The sequence below is a fragment of the Mus caroli genome, unplaced genomic scaffold (assembly GCF_978045245.1).
Source record: "Mus caroli unplaced genomic scaffold, Mus_caroli_1 scaffold_726, whole genome shotgun sequence".
NCBI classification, from domain to species: domain Eukaryota; kingdom Metazoa; phylum Chordata; class Mammalia; order Rodentia; family Muridae; genus Mus; species Mus caroli.
This window is the reverse complement of record NW_028227981.1, coordinates 1-16,281: the sequence shown is the minus strand read 5'-3', so window position 1 is coordinate 16,281 and position 16,281 is coordinate 1. Positions and strand designations below refer to the sequence as shown.

At 40.7% G+C, this 16,281-nt stretch overlaps 1 pseudogene; it reads right to left on the bottom strand.

Annotated features, from left to right (window-relative positions):
* Positions 1 to 13,670: 13,670 nt before the first annotated feature.
* LOC146999605 (MARCKS-related protein pseudogene) lies at positions 13,671 to 15,027 on the bottom strand (annotated as a pseudogene).
* Between the last annotated feature and the right edge of the window lie 1,254 nt (positions 15,028 to 16,281).

Genomic DNA, 16,281 nt, shown 5'->3' with positions numbered 1-16,281 from the left:
AAAAACATGGATAATTAAAAACTCACATTGAAGAACTGGAATATGGCGAGAAATCCTGAAAAATGTGGAAAATGAGAAAATCACACTGTAGGACCTGGAATATGGTGATAAAACTTGAAAAAGTTGAAAAATGAGAAAATCACATTATAGGACCTGAAATATGGTGACAAACCATGAAAGGATCGAAAAATGAGAAAATCATACTGTAATACCTAGAATATGGCGATAAAAACACTGAAAAATCTCGATTATGGCTAGAAACCATGAAAAAAGTAGAAAATTCAAAATTCATACTGAAGGACCTGGAATATGGCAAGAAAACCTGAAAAAGGTAGAAATGAGAAAATCACACTATAAGACCCAGAATATGACGAAAAAACCTGAAAAACATGGAAAATTAAAAATTCACACTGAAGGACCCTGAATATGGCGAGAAAACTTGAAAAACGAGGAAAATTAAAAACTCACACTGAAGGACCCAGAATATGGCGAGAAAACCTGAAAAAAGTAGAAAATTAAAAACTCACACAGAAGGACCCAAATATGGAGAGAAAACCTGAATAAGTGGAAAATGAGAAAATCACACTGTAGAACCCAGAATTACATAAAAACTCGAAAAACATGGAAAATGAGAAAATCACTCTGCAGGACCCAGAATATGCCGAGAAACCCTGAAAAATGTGAAAATTAAAAATTCACACTCTCGGACACAGAATATGGCAAGAATCCATGAAAAAAGTGGAAAATTAAAAATTCACACTGACGGACCTGGAATATGGCAAGAAAACCTGAAAAACGTGGAAATGAGAAAATCATACTGTAGGACCCAGAATATGAGTAAAAATCCTGGAAACGTGGAAAATTAATAATTCACACCAAAGGACCTGGAATATGGCAAGAAAACCTGAAAAACGAGTAAAATTAAAAACTCACATTGAAGGACCCAGAATATGGCGAGAAAACCTGAAAAAAGTAAAAAATTAAAAATACAAGCTGTAGGACCCAGAATATGGCGTAAAACCCTGAAAAAAGTAGAAAATTAAAAAACTGACACTGAAGGACCCCAAATATATCGAGAAAACCTGAAAAAGGTGGAAAATGAGAAAATCATAATGTAGGACACAGTAATGCAAAAAAAATTGAAAAAAGTGGAAAATGAGAAAATCACACTGTAGGACCCAGAATATGGCGAGAAACCCTGAAAAAAGTAGAAAATTATAAACTCACACTGAAGGACACCGAATATGGCAAGAAAACCTGAAAAAGGTGGAAAATGTGAAAATCACCCTGAAGGACCCAGAATAACGGAAAAACTTGAAAATATTGGAAAATGAGAAAATCACACTGCAGGAACCAGAATATTCCGAGAAACCCTGAAAATCGTGAAATTTAAAAATTCACACTATGGGACCCAGAATATGGCCCTGCCTTGCCTAGACTAGCCTAACCCTGTTTAGCTCAGCCTAGCCCTGCCCTGCCTAGCCTAGCCCTGCCTAGCCCAGCCCTTCCCTGCCTAGCCTAGTCTAGCATAGCCTAGCCCTCCCCTGCACTGCCCTGCCTAGCCCTGCTTAGCCTAGCCCTGCCTGACCTGGCCCTGCCCTGCCTAGCCTAGCCCTGCCCTGCCTTACCCTGTTTTTAACCAGGCTGGCCTCGAACTCAGAAACTGTCTGCCTCTGCCTCCAGAGTGCTCTCATTAAGAGCTCGAGCCACCACTGAATGTTGGGTTTTCTAAGTCTTACATTGGTATGGTGTCTGTTTCTCAGCTGTGAAACCCTAATTAAGACATGTAGTCAGTCCTAGGTCAGCTGTAGCTACAGAGTGAGGCATTATCTAAAACAAATCAAAACAAAACAAAAAAATAGAAATAATAAAATAAATAAATTATGCAACCACATGATATCTTTTCTTTCTTTAGATGATACTCAGAGCTTGAAGCAGTTCACCCATGAGACCTCAGCTCTGGACATTGAGGCTGTTTCCCTAACAAGCATTAGGGCTGAACCTGAGGTGTTCTACTGCTGAGTTGTGACCCCACTTTTAAAAAAGTTGTTTTCAAAGGCGGCAGGTTCTTAGCACTGTTGCTTGTTACAGTTGAGAAACAGCCCTGAACTTTCAGTGGTAGTTAAAGGCACTGAGACTGGCTTCCTATAGACATAAAAGGCCAAGTCTTTGTTATTAAAAAGTTAATCTGGATTCCCCCAACCCCTGGCATCCTAAGAATTCCTAGAAAGGAAGACAGGGACCTGGGCAGAAGGGTGCAAGGCTACTGGTGTTTGTAAGTGGTAACAGAAAGCTTTCTCTTGTTGGTACCCTACCCCAAGTTACACTGTCACTTCTTTTTCCTTGTTGTTGTTTTGTTGGTTTGTATTCTCTACATAGCCCCTTTCCCTTCCTAACCTTGCTGGTCCTGAACCTTACTGTCCTTGAACTCAGTGATTTGCCTGTCTTGCTGGGATGAAACTGTGAGCTACCATCCAGAAGGAAGCACCCTGCTGAGGTTAGATTGGGGTCTCTTCCAGTTTCCTCTATGAACATGCATATGGCAGGCCTGGTCTTTCTTTTTTTCTTTTCTTTATCTTTTTAAAGATTTATTTATTTATTATATTTAAGTATGCTGTAGCAATCTTCAGACACTCCAGAAGAGGGTGTCAGATTCTGAAGAATCTAAATCATTCTTATTGTTTCCATATGATGTATATAAACACAGCCTCACATATACTAAAAAAAAAAAAATGAAAGATGGGGCTACAGAGAGGGCTCAACAATTAAGAGCATTGTCTCCTCTTCCAGAGAACCTGGGCTCAATTACCAGTATATATATGGTGGCCCATCTCCAGGTCCAGGCGATATAATACTCTGTTCTGGAGTCTGTGGGCACAGCATACACATGCAAAACACCCTTACACTAAAAATAAAATAGATCATTGAGAGAGAGGAGAGAGAGGGGGTGAGAGATAGGGGAGGTAATCATACCTCCTGATGAGTTTGAAGACCTGAGCTTCATCACTTACACAAATAAATAAATGCAAAATATTTTTTATAAATAAACTCTGCCATTTACCTTTAAAAATTCCTAGAAAACAAGTTCTATGAGCAACAGTTATATTTACTATATCTAAAGGACAGTCATGAGCATATTCACTAAATAGAAAAAGGTCTGTTGGTCTTAGAAATGGAAAAGACAAACCAAGGAAGGTTTGCAATTACATAATGAGGCAGCTCTGCCCAGCTCTTAGGTTGGAAATAAGACTGGAGAATAGGATACACCTGAAGACAGCCAGCCATTGCTTTTTGTTTTGGAGGCTGAAAGGATACACCTGAAGACAGCCATTGCTGTGTGTGCTTGATGGTAATCTGGCAATTTTTTTTTTTAATTTTTAAAAACTTTTTATCCTCTTTCTTTCTTTCTTTCTTTCTTTCTTTCTTTCTTTCTTTCTTTTTTCTTTCTTTCTTTCAATTATTATTTTTTTCTCAGAACGGGTTTCTCTGTGCAGCCGTGGCTGACTTGGAACTCCCTCTGTAAGCCAGGGTGACCTTGAATGCAGAAATCTGCCTGAGGCTAAAGGTGTGTTCCACAATTGCCTCAGCTCTACTCTAATTCTGTGTATGTATGTATGTATATATGTATGAATAAAAGTAATATTAATCCATTAATATCACTTTTTCCTAAAATTCATGTCATTCCTCCTTATCTTTCTCTCTCACTCCCTGTTTGTGTGCATGTGTGTGTTAGTCTAGGGTACACAGATTAAAGAAATCATATTTCCCACGGATTCTTAGAAATAAAAAAGGAAGCCAGGCGTGGTGGAGCACCCCTTTAATCCCTGCATATGGCAGGCAGAGGCCGGCAGATTTCTGCATTCCAGGCCATCCTGGTCTACAGAGTGAGTTCCAAGACACCCAGAGATACACAAAGAAACACTGTCTTGAACGCCCCTCACTCCTAAAAATAATAAAGATATAATAGACAAAAAGCAAGAGAAAAACATGGGGCCATGGCTGCTGGCGGCTTTTCAGTGACTCCTCACCCTTCTGCACTGGATTCAGTTAAGATCTATTCAACTAGTAGCTGGGAAAGAAGGGGAAGAAACAGAAGCAACCTGGAACAATAGGTCTCGTGGCGGCCAGCCACCTCCATCTTGAGAAGGGTGGTCAGTCAGCAGACAAGATGGCCGCCATCCACCTGTCGCCTTTCAGCATGGTGAGGTCAATGTGCCAATGTTCAACCGAGTGACAGAACAAGGAAGTAGACATGCAGACAACAGACATGCAGGCACACCACCTCCCTTCCCTTCTGTTGTTTGGTAAAAGACACACAATTTTTATTATTTACAGTAAGACTTGAAAAGCACTCTGACAGCCTCGCAGATATCTACCTTTTATGTGATTAGAATTTCCGGTTTTTTTTCAAATTAATTCTCAGGAGTTGCATGGTGACTTGTCCTAGGTTATGGTGCCCTCTTCTGGCATGTAGTCATATAGGCAGCAGATAGAGCACACACACACACACACACACACACACTTACTTTGAGAACTAATAGTTATAATAACAACAAACAAACAAGAAAGCAAGCAAGCAAGCAAGCAAACAAACAAACAAACAAATATATAAACAAGAGGGAAAAAGAGATTCTGGCTTCTGCCAGGCTGTGTGGGTGGCAAAGGCAGGCAGGCAGAGAGGACCTCTGTGAGTTTGAGGTTACCCAAGCCTACACTGATAGTTCCAGAACAGACTGCCTGGGCTACACCAAGAGAAACCCTACCTCGAGGCAAAAGAAAACAAAAGCAGAGAAAGTTCTGGCTTTTATTTTACTGATCTGTCTGTCTGTCTTTCTTTCACCAGGCTGGCCTCGAACTCAGAAACTGACTGCCTCTGCCTCCCGAGTGCTCTCATTAAGAGCTTGAGTCACCCCTGAATGTCGGGTTTTCTAAGACTTACCTTGCTCTTGGTGTCTGTTCTCAGCTGTGAAACCCTAATTAACACATGTAGTCAGTCCTGGGTCAGCCAGAGCTACAGACTGAGGCCTTATCTAAAACCAAATAAAACAACACAAAACAACAAATAGAAATAATAAAATACATAAATTAAGCAACCACATCATATCTTTTCTCTCTCTAGATGGTACTCAAATATTGCAGCAGTTTGCCTGTGAGACCTCAGCTCTGGACACTGAGGCTGTTTCCCTACCAAGTAATAGGGCTGAACTTGAGGAGCTCTACAGCTCAGTTGTGTCCCCTGCTTTTTTAAAAAAAAAGAGTTGTTTTCAAAGGCTGCAGGTTCTTACCACTGTTGCTTGTTACAGATGAATTATAGCCCTGAACTTTCAATGGTACTTAAAGGCACAGACAGGTGATTCCTATAGACATAAGAGCCCAAGCCTTGTGGTCATAACCAGTGGTAATAACCTGGGCGGAAGGGTGCAAGGCTTCTTGTGTTTGTAAGTGGTAACAGAAGGCTTTCTCTTGTTGGTACCCTATCACAAGCTACACTGTCTATTCTTTTTCCTGGTTAGTGTTTCCTTGCTTTGTTTTCTCTACATAGCTCTTTTCTCTTCATACCATTGGCTGTCCTGAACCAGGCAGTCCTTGAAATCAGTGATTTGCCTGTCTTGCAGGGATTACACTCTGAGCTACCATCCAGAGGGAAGCAACCTGCTGAGGTTAGACTGCTCTCTCTCCAGGTTTCCCCTATGAACATGCAAATGGCAGTCCTGCCTGGTCTTTCTTTTTTTTTATCCTTTTTAAAAAATGTTTATTTATTTATTTATGTATTTATTAGATATAAGTACACTGTACCTGTCTACCTGTCTTCAGACACTCCAGAAGAGGGTGTCAGATTCTGGAGAATCTAAATCCCTCTTATGGTCTGCATATGATGTACATAAACACAGCCTCACATATACTTCTAAAAATTTAAAGATGGGTGGGGCCACTGAAAGGGCTCAACAATTAACAGCATTGTCTCCTCTTCCAGAGAAAATGGGATCAACTACCAACAACTATATGGTGGCCCATCTCCAGTTCCAGGGGATCTGATACTCTGTTCTGGCTACTGTGGGCACTGTATACACATGTAAAACACCCTTACACTAAAATTAAAATACATCATTGAGAGAGAGGAAAGAGGGCTTTTGAGAGAGAGAGGGGGGAGGTCATCGTACCTCTTGACAGGTTTGAAAAATCAGAGCTTCATCACTCACACAAATAAATAACTGCAAAATATTTTTTAAAAAATCTCAGCCATTTACCCTTAAAAATATCAAGAAAACAAGTAAGTTCTATGAGCAACAGTTATATTGACTGTATCTAAAGGATAGTCATGAGCATATTCTCTAAACAGGAAAAGGTCTGGTAATCTTAGAAATGGAAAAGAGAAACCAAGTCTTTCTTCATATAAAAGCATACAGTAAAAGAACATTTAAAACTACAAAAGGTTACAGTGTGGCATGGCGGTGGAGATTGTTCAAACCTTGGGAAAGTCACACGTGAACCCCTTTAAGTTGGGGTTGCAGGGAGGTGATGATTGGTTCCTTCCTATGCTGGTTCTTTTGTGCCTCTTCCTTCCACGATTAGGAAGGGTTGCAATTACATAATGAGGCAGCTCAGCCAAGCACTTAATTTGGAAATAGGACTAGAGGATAGGATACACCTGAAGACAGACAGCCATTGCTCTGTGTTCTTGATGCTTCAATGGAAGCATCTGGTATTCTGTGTGCAGTGTGATAGGTCCCATTCCAGAGGCATAGGTAAGAACCAGATTCCTGGCACTCTGACAGAAAAGGACCTAGGAGAAGCCCTGAGGGTGGGTGTGGATAGGATATTGCCTGAGCCTCCATTGGCTCAGATCCGTACCCCTGGATTGGTTGGACCCTCACTAGGATCCCCAACTTAACCCTACTGACATCTAGGTTAGTCATTTGAGCTCTAGTTGGATTCCCTTGACTGACCTGTTGGCCCCTATGGCCACCCTAAGTCAGCTCCCAGATCCTGTGCCACCTAGTCTCAGACGTGACAAGCTATGTCTGTTAACAACAAAATCAGGGTGCCAGACTCACAGGAGACATTTCTTACATTTAGATTACGTTCAGTTTGGGAGAAACAGAGGACAACACAGAAGTCAGTTGAGGCCAATATACAGTTTAGTAAGCAAATACTGATCAGATGTGCAAAGATCTGCTACAGCGATGGAAACAGGTTTAACCATGCTCCTCCAGTGCCACCATGGCTTTGCCTGTCTGCATTGTATTTCTATGATATGCCAACGGAGCAGGTGCTCACCAATGATTTGCTCTGGGGATGCTTACCCAGTGGTGGTCACAATTAGTAAACTTCTAAGCTAAAGAACAGTTCCCCATCTAGCACAGTCGTTAGAGCACGAGATTATTAATCTCAGGGTCATTGGTTTGAGCCCAAAGTTGGATGAGATGTTATTTTAGTTGTGTCTCGACTGGAGACAATGCTGGCACTTCCCAAAAGTGTCCCATGGATGGGGTTCTGCTTTCTGTATCTCTGACATTAGAACTGGAGGTAGGGAGCATTTGGTGGGTCTTTTGCTCTGCTTGAAGCAGCACTGGGTGTACTAAATTGAAGTGGGTGCAAGTGTTACAGACTCTACAATAGTTTTGACCTTCTTGAGCAATTGGGGCACTGGGTAGTCTTGGATTACCCTTTTCAGGTAGATCTGAAACACAATTCTTTTGGTGTTTACTGAATTCAACCAGAGGATTCCAAGATATCCCTCTTAGAAAGACTAGCTGGAGCTTCTCTTTAAGGCTTGTTGGTCCTACCCCTAGAGGATTCTCCCTTAGGGTTTGAGAGGATCTTCCTAGGTTCAAATCTTGGACCAGTCCTCTTCTTTTGCCAATCAAACCCTGAGGATTAAAAGTCAACCTTGGCTCCTTAGAAGGTATGACTAAACAAATGAAAATGGAAATTCGTAAGTACCCAAAGTGGTATATTTGGTTGGTTTCTTTGGACCTTGTTTTCTGTTTTAGGCAGAGTCTTGTTCCTTTACCTTAGGCTGCTCCTGACAAAGTCAAGGATAGCTGCATTTCTAATCTTCATGCCTTCACTTCTTGTGTGCTGGAAAGATAGGCATGTGTATTAATCTGGTGTTCAGGTTGGAACCCAGGCTTAGGCAAGCAATTAGATGAGCTACAGCATCAGCTCATAACTCAAAATGTCCACCAAGAATTGCTGGCATTATTCAAATTAGCCTGAAGGATACAAATATTGGAAAATGTTGGAATTAAAAAAAATCAATCCAGCTGCTCTGGCAAATCATGGAGAACTGGAGCAGGCCTCTGAGATGCACCAGCTTCTAGTCAAGTCTTTAGTGTATTTGACATACCCTGAGCTACATGAGAAGAAACACAAATAGCTAAAACAGGATTGTGAGACTAGCTGCAAGAAATGTGGCTGGCAAATAAAAACCGCTTTGAAATTTGCCAGTAGCCTTTAAGTGCAAATCTGTTTCCAGATCACTAGCCTTTAATCATCACTGGTTTGCTTGGGTCCAACCTACAGGACCCAAAATGTAGTCAAGAGCCTGTGACCTCTTCAGATTTGCTGGACTAGCATTTTTCAGGTCCCCTGGTGCGCAGATCTAAGAAAGGAGAGGTGCTGCCAAACCTGGCAAGGGTCTCAGCTTTGCGAATCTGCCTTGGAACTTCCCTTTTTTCCATAATCTTCATAAAAAGGCAAAGGATTTTTACATTTTAGAAGTCCTTGCACTTCGGATAGGAAACATACTCCAAGAACCACAGTCAGCCCTCTGGCCTCTGTAGAGTCCTGACTGAGCCTGGGTCTCCCAGCTCAGTGTTTTGAAATCACAAGGTGGATTCCTGTGCAGAGAATGAATAGATGCGAGTAGGAGGAATGAGTCCTTCTAGGGTTCTGTGAGCTGGAAGGCACAGTGTGGACTTAACCAAACAAGCCTCAGATTCTGCCGAATTTTCACCACTGGGTAAACTGCCAGATACCATGAAAGAAGAGAGGGACTCCTCTAAGGAGTCGCTTCGGGCATCTCTCTGGGGTGGGAGGCTTGATTCGAACCCTGATACCTCTGGTGCTCTGGTGTCTACACTTCGATGCTCCCGGCGAAATCTTCAAGGTCCTGAATGGTGGCCAGGCTTCCAAGGTGGCATTCAGTCCTGGGACTGTACCTGTGGGATGCAGAGAAGGCCCTGATTTCTAATTTTCTACTTTTTTCAAGGTTTCTGGCTATATTCTGGGTCCTACAGCGTGTATTTTTAATTTTCCAAGTTTTCCGGGTTTCTAGGCATATGCTGGGTCCTACAGTTTGATTTTCTCATTTTCGACGATTTTCAAGTTTTTTCGCAATTCTGGGTACTACAGTGTGATTATTATCATTTTCCAACTTTTTCAGGTGTTCTTGCCATATGCGGGTCCTTCAGTATGAATTTTTAATTTTCTACTTTTTTCAGGTTTTCTCACCATTTTCGGGTCCTTCAGTGTGAGTTTTTAATTTTCTAATTTTTCAGGGTTTCTTGACATATTCTGTGTCTTACATCGTGTTTTTTTTTTTTAATTTTCCACATTTTTCAGGTTTTTTCGTCATATTCTGGGTCCTACAGTGTGATTTTCTCATTTTCGACATTTTTCAACTTTTTTCACAATTCTGGGTCCTACAGTGTGACGTTCTCATTTTCCACCTTTTTCAGGTTTTCTAGTGATATTCTGGGTCCTTCAGTGTGAGTTTTTAATTTTCCACGTTTTTCAGTTTTTTCGTCATATTCTGGATCCTACAGTGTGATTTTCTCATTTCCAAGTTTTTCAGGTTTTATTGCCATATTTCTGGTGTATTTTTAATATTCCACATTTTCAGTTTTTCTTGCCATATTCCGGGTCCTTCAGTGTGAATATTTTGTTTTCCAAGTTTTTCTGGTTTTTTGGTCATATTCTGGGTCCTTCAGTGTGAATTTTTAATTTTCCTCGTTTTTCAATATTTCTCAGAATATTCTGGGTAATACAGGGTGAATTTTTAATTTCCCAATTTTTCATGGTTTCTTGCCATATTCTGTGTTACACAGTGTGAATTTTTAATTTTCATGTTTTTCAGGGTTTCTCGGCATATTTTGTGTCCTGCAGGGTGATTTTCTCATTTTCCACGTTTTTCAAGTTTTTTTCTAATTCTGGTTCCTACAGTGTGAATTTCTCATTTTCCACCTTTTTCAGGTTTCTTGCCATATTTGGGGTCCTTCAGTGCGAGTTTATAATTTTCTACTTTTTTTCAGGTTTTCTCGCCATATTCTGGGTAATACAGTGTGAATTTTTAATTTTCCTCTGTTTTCATGTTTTCTCCTATATTCTCTGTCTATAGGACACACTGCAGGACCCAGGATATTCCTAGAAACCCTGAAAAACGTGGAAAATTAAAAATACACGCTGTAGGACCCAGAATATGGCAACAAACCCTAAAAAAGTAGAAAATTAAAAACTCACACTGAAGGACCCCGAATATGGCGAGAAACCATGAAAAAAGTGGAAAAATTTTCCACATTTTTCAGGTTTTCTCGCCATATTCCGGGTCCTTCAGTGTGAATTTTTAATTTTCCACGTTTTCAGGTTTTTTCGTCATATTCTGGGGTCCTACAGTGTGATTTTCTCATTTCCACGTTTTTCTGGTTTTCTTGCCATATTCCAGGTCCTTTTATGTGAATTTTTAATTTTCCACTTTTTTTTTTTTGTATTTCTTGCCATATTCTGGTTAATACAGTGTGACTTTTTAATTTTCCACTTTTTTCATGGTTTATCGCCATATTCTGGGTCAGACAGTGTGAATTTTTAATTTTCACTTTTTTTCAGTGTTTCTCGGCATATTCTGGGTCCTGCAGTGTGATTTTCACATTTATGACTTTTTTCAAGTTTTTTCCCAATTCTGGGTCCTACAGTGTGATTATTCTCATTTTCCAACTTTTTCAGGTTTTCTACACATATTCGGGGTCCTTCAGTGTGAATTTTTAATTTTCTACTTTTTTCAGGGTTTCTCGCCATATTCTGGGTCCTACAGCGTGTATTTTAATTTTCCACGTTTTTCAGGGTTTCTTGCAATATTCTGGGTCCTACAGTGTGATTTTCTCATTTATGACGTTTTTCAAGTTTTTTCCCAATTCAGGATCCTAAAGTATGATTATTCTCATTTTTAACCTTTTTCAGGTTCTCTCCCCATATTCGGGGTCCTTCAGTGTTAATTTTTAATTTTCTACTTTTTTCAGGTTTTCTGGCCATATTCTGTGTCCTTCAGTGTGAGATTTTAATTTTCCTCGTTTTTTAGGTTTTCTCCCAATATTCCTGGTCCTTAAGTGTGAATTTTTAATTTTCCACGTTTTTCAGGTTTTTTATCATATTCTGGGGTCCTACATTGTGATTTTCTCATTTCCACCTTTTTTCAGATTTTCTTGTCATATTCCAGGTCCTTTTCTGTTTATTTTTAATTTTCCACGTTTTTTTTGTATTTCTTGCCATATTTTGGTTAATACACTGTGAATTTTTTTTTAAAGATTTATTTATTTATTATATGTAAGTATACTGTAGCTGTCTTCAGACACTTTATTATAGGGCGCCAGATCTCGTTACGGATGGTTGTTAGCCATCATGTGGTTGCTGGGATTTGAACTCTGGACCTTTGGAAGAGCAGTCGGGTGCTCTTACCCACTGAGCCATCTCACCAGCCCCCCAGTGTGAATTTTTAATTTTCCACATTTTTCATGGTTTATCGCCATATTCTGAGTCCAACAGTGTGACTATTTAATTTTCACTTTTTTCAGGGTTTCTCGGCATATTCTGGGTCCTGCAGGGTAATTTTCTAATTTTCGAAGTTTTTCAAGTTTTCTTGTAATTCTGGGTCCTACATTGTGAATATTCTCATTTTTCACCTTTTTCAGGTTTTCTTGCCATGTTTGGGGTCCTTCCGTGTGAGTTTTTAATTTTCTACTTTTTCATGGTTTATCTCCATATTCTGGGTCCGACAGTGTTAATTTTTTATTTTCCACGTTTTTCATGGTTTTTCATCATATTCTGGGGTCCTACAGTGTGATTTTCTCATTTCCACGTTTTTCAGGTTTTCTCGCCATATTCTGGGTCCTTCAGTGTGAGTTTTTAATTTTCCTCGTTTTTTAGGTTTTCTCGCCATATTCCGGGTCCTTCAGTGTGAATTTTTAATTTTCCACGTTTTCAGGTTTTTTCATCATATTCTGGGGTCCTACAGTGTGATTTTCTCATTTACACGTTTATCAGGTTTTCTTGCCATATTCCAGGTCCTTTTCTGTGAATTTTTAATTTTCCAATTTTTTTTTTATTTCTTGCCATATTCTGGTTAATACAGTGTGACTTTTTAATTTTCCACTTTTTTCATGGTTTATAGCCATATTCTGTGTCTGACAGTTTGAATATTTAATTTATACTTTTTTCAGGGTTTCTCCGCATATTGTGGGTCCTGCTGTGTAATTTTCTCATTTTCAACGTTTTTCAATTTTTTTGTAATTCTGGGTTCTACAGTGTGATTTTCTCATTTTCCAGCTTTTTCAGGTTTTCTGGCCATATTTGAGGTCCTTCCATGTGAGTTTTTAATTTTCTACTTTTTTCAGGGTTTCTCGCCATATTGTGGGTCCTACAGCGTGCATATTAATTTTCCACGTTTTTCAGGGTTTTTCGCCATATTGTGTGTCCTACAGCGTGCATATTAATTTTCCACGTTTTTCAGGGTTTCTCTCCATATTCTGGGTCCTACAGTGTGATTTTCTCATTTATGACGTTTTTCAAGATTTTTCCCAATTCTGGGTCCTACACTGTGATTATTCTCATTTTCAACATTTTTCAGATTTTCTCCTCATATTCGGGGTCCTTCAGTGTGAATTTTTAATTTTCTACTTTTTTCAGGTTTTCTCGCCATATTCTGGGTCCTTCAGTGTGAGTTTTTAATATTCCACGTTTTTCAGGTTTTTTCATCATATTCTGGGGTCCTACAGTGTGATTTTTTCATTTCCACGTTTTTCAGGTTTCTTGCCATATTCCAGGTCCTTTTCTTGAATTTTTAATTTTCCACGTTTTTTTTTTTTTTATTTCTTGCCATATTCTGGTTAATACTGTGTCAATTTTTAATTTCCTCTTTTTTTTCATGGTTTATCGCCATATTCTTGGTCCGACAGTGTGAATTTTTAATTTTCAGTTTTTTCAGGGTTTCTCAGCATATTCTGGGTCCTGTAGAGTAATTTTCTCATTTTCGAAGTTTTTCAAGTTTTCTCGTAATTCTGGGTCCTACAGTGTGATTTTTCTCATTTTCCACCTTTTTCAGGTTTTCTCCACATATTCGGGGTCCTTCAGTGTGAATTTTTAATTTTCTACTTTTTTCAGGTTTTCTCGCCATATTCTGGGTCCTTCAGTGTGAGTTTTTAATATTCCTCATTTTTAGGTTTTTTCGCCATATTCCGGGTCCTTCAGTGTGAATTTTTAATTTTCCCTGTTTTTCAGGGTTTTTATCATATTCCTGGGTCCTACAGTGTGATTTTCTCATTTCCACCTTTTTCAGGTTTTTTTTTTTTGCCTTATTCCGGGTGCTTTTCAGTGACTTTTTAATTTTCCACGTTTTTTTTTTTTTTTTTTTTTTTTTTTTTGTATTTCTTACCATATTCTGGTTAATAGAGTGTGAATTTTTTTTTTTAAAGGGACAACATTTATTCCTTTTCCAAATGTTACAGTAAATCCGGGTGGAAGAATGGTTTTAGCAGTTAGAAAAAAAAAAGTACAAATCTGGGGTTTGGCCATTAAAAGTTATTTACAACAATGGGAGGGGGGAAAAAAGACAACAAGAAGTTGTTTCACATTACAGACCTCCCTCCTGAAGCCTAACACTTGCTTATCAAGTCAGAGACATGGTTCATTTCACAAGCTGGAGGTTTGAACTTGAGTAAGACATTTATAAAAACCCAGACGGGGCAATGTCCTCCCCAGCCCAGGTGCCACTAGGCACAGCACAAGAGACTAAGAATTCAACAGGGAAAGGCTGGACACTCAGGGTTTGGGAGTATAAGCCCCCACTTCTGGCTCAGGGGGTTGAGAAGCAGGATAAACAAAACGAACTTGGAAAAGAATTGGAAACCCAGCAATTGCCTTCTGCAGGGATGGGGCTCGGGAAGGAGGTAGGGACAGGGCATTTCACATCACTAACCTAACGTGGGAAACCGTAAGGGACCATCTTCAACTGGCCTTAAGAGTAAGACCAAATGGCTGATGGGAGAATCCACAGGAGGGCGAAAAGGGAGCGTGGCTGGGAGGGGGCAACAAGCCCCTTCCTTTCTGGGCACAGGAAGGCAGCCAGGGCACAAGGTCCAGGCAGTGACCTCACAAGGACAGCACAGTTTTTGCAGCTTAGAGATCACCCACCTGTCCCCACCCCTACTCATTCTGCTCAGCACTGGCAGGTGTGGGGCCACTCTCTGGGCCCGAGGGAGTGGATGGCTCTGCAGCCTGGGGCCCTGCCTCCTCTTCTGTGTCTCCTTCCTTGGAGGCAGCACTAGCCTCTGCTCCCTTGGCCTGGGGCTCTTGGCTCTCAGGGGTGGCAGCGGCCTTCCCTTCTTGGGCAGTGCCCTCGTCGCTGCAGGCGCTCATCTCGCCCTGCTCCTGCTCTTCCTCTGTTGGCGAGGAGGCTGAGGAATCACCCCCACCCTCCTTCCGATTTCTCTTGAAGGACAGGCCACTCAATTTGAAAGGCTTCTTGAAAGAGAATTTCTTCTTCTTCTTGGGGGTCTCCTTGGGGGCGACCTCCCCCTTGGCCTCAGCTTCCTGGCTAGGGGGCGCTGGCTCGATGGCATCACCAGTAGCCCCAGCTGCCTCATCTGTTCCGTTCACGGGTGGTGACTCCCCTTCACCCTTGGGGGTTAAGTCTCCATTGCTTCTCACGTGGCCATTCTCCTGTCCGTTGGCCTTCGCGGGGGAAGCGCCCGCTGCCTCCTCGGCGGTCACCTCGCCCCGGGGAGCCTTAGAGCTCTGGCTGCCCATGATGGGGGTCTGCTGGGGGCGCCCAGAGCCGCCCCGCGCTGGCGCCGCAGGGGATAGTTCGGCTGGGACCGCCCGGCGGGCAGAGGGGTGGGGCCGCGTCCGAGGGGGAGGGGTACGGGGGGCAAAGCGCGCTGCACCCCCGCTCCGCAGCCGACCCGCTAGCTGCGCCCACTGCTGCTGTGCTCCGCGCCAGAATCGAGTGTGAATTTTTAATTTTCCACTTTTTTCATGGTTTATCGCCATATTCTGGGTCGGACAGTGTGAATTTTTAATTTTCCACGTTTTTCATGGTTTTTCATCATATTCTGGGGTCCTACAGTGTGATTTTCTCATTTCCACGTTTTTCAGGTTTTCTTGCCATATTCCAGGTCCTTTTATGTGAATTTTTAATTTTCTATGTTTTTTTAAATTTCTTGCCATATTCTGGTTAATACAGTGTGAATTTTTAATTTTCCACTTTTTAAATGGTTTATAGCCATATTCGGGGTCCGACAGTGTGAATTTTTAATTTTTACTTTTTTTCAGTGTTTCTCAGCATAATCTGGGTCCTGCAGTGTGATTTTCTCATTAATGAGGTTTTTCAAGTTTTTTCCCAATTCTGGGTCCTACAGTGTGATTATTCTCATTTTCAACCTTTTTCAGGTTTTCACCATATATTCGGTGTCCTTCAGTGTGAATTTTTAATTTTCCCTGTTTTTCAGGTTTTATCATCATATTCTGGGGTCCTACAGTGTGATTTTCTCATTTCCACGTTTTTCAGGTTTTCTTGCCATATTCCAAGGCCTTTTCTGTGAATTTTTAATTTTCTATGTTTTTTTTGAATTTCTTACCATATTCTGGTTAATACAGTGTGAATTTTTATTTTTCCATTTTTTCATGGTTTATCGCCATATTCTGGGTCCGACAGTTTGAATTTTTAATTTTCACTTTTTTAAGGGTTTCTCAGCATATTCTGGGTCCTGCAGTGTAAAATTCTCATTTTCGTCATTTTTCAAGTTTTCTTGTATTTCTGGGTCCTACAGTGTGATTTGCTCATTTTCCACCTTTTTCAGGTTTTCTCAAAATATTTGGTGTCCTTCCGTGTGAGTTTTTAATTTTCTACTTTTTTCAGGGTTTCTCGCGATATTCTGGGTCTTACAGCGTGTATTTTAATTTTCCACGTTTTTCAGGGTTTCTCGCCATATTCTGGGTCCTACAGTGTGAGATTTTAATTTTCCTCGTTTTTAGGTTTTCTCGCCATATTCTGGGTCCTTCAGTGTGAAT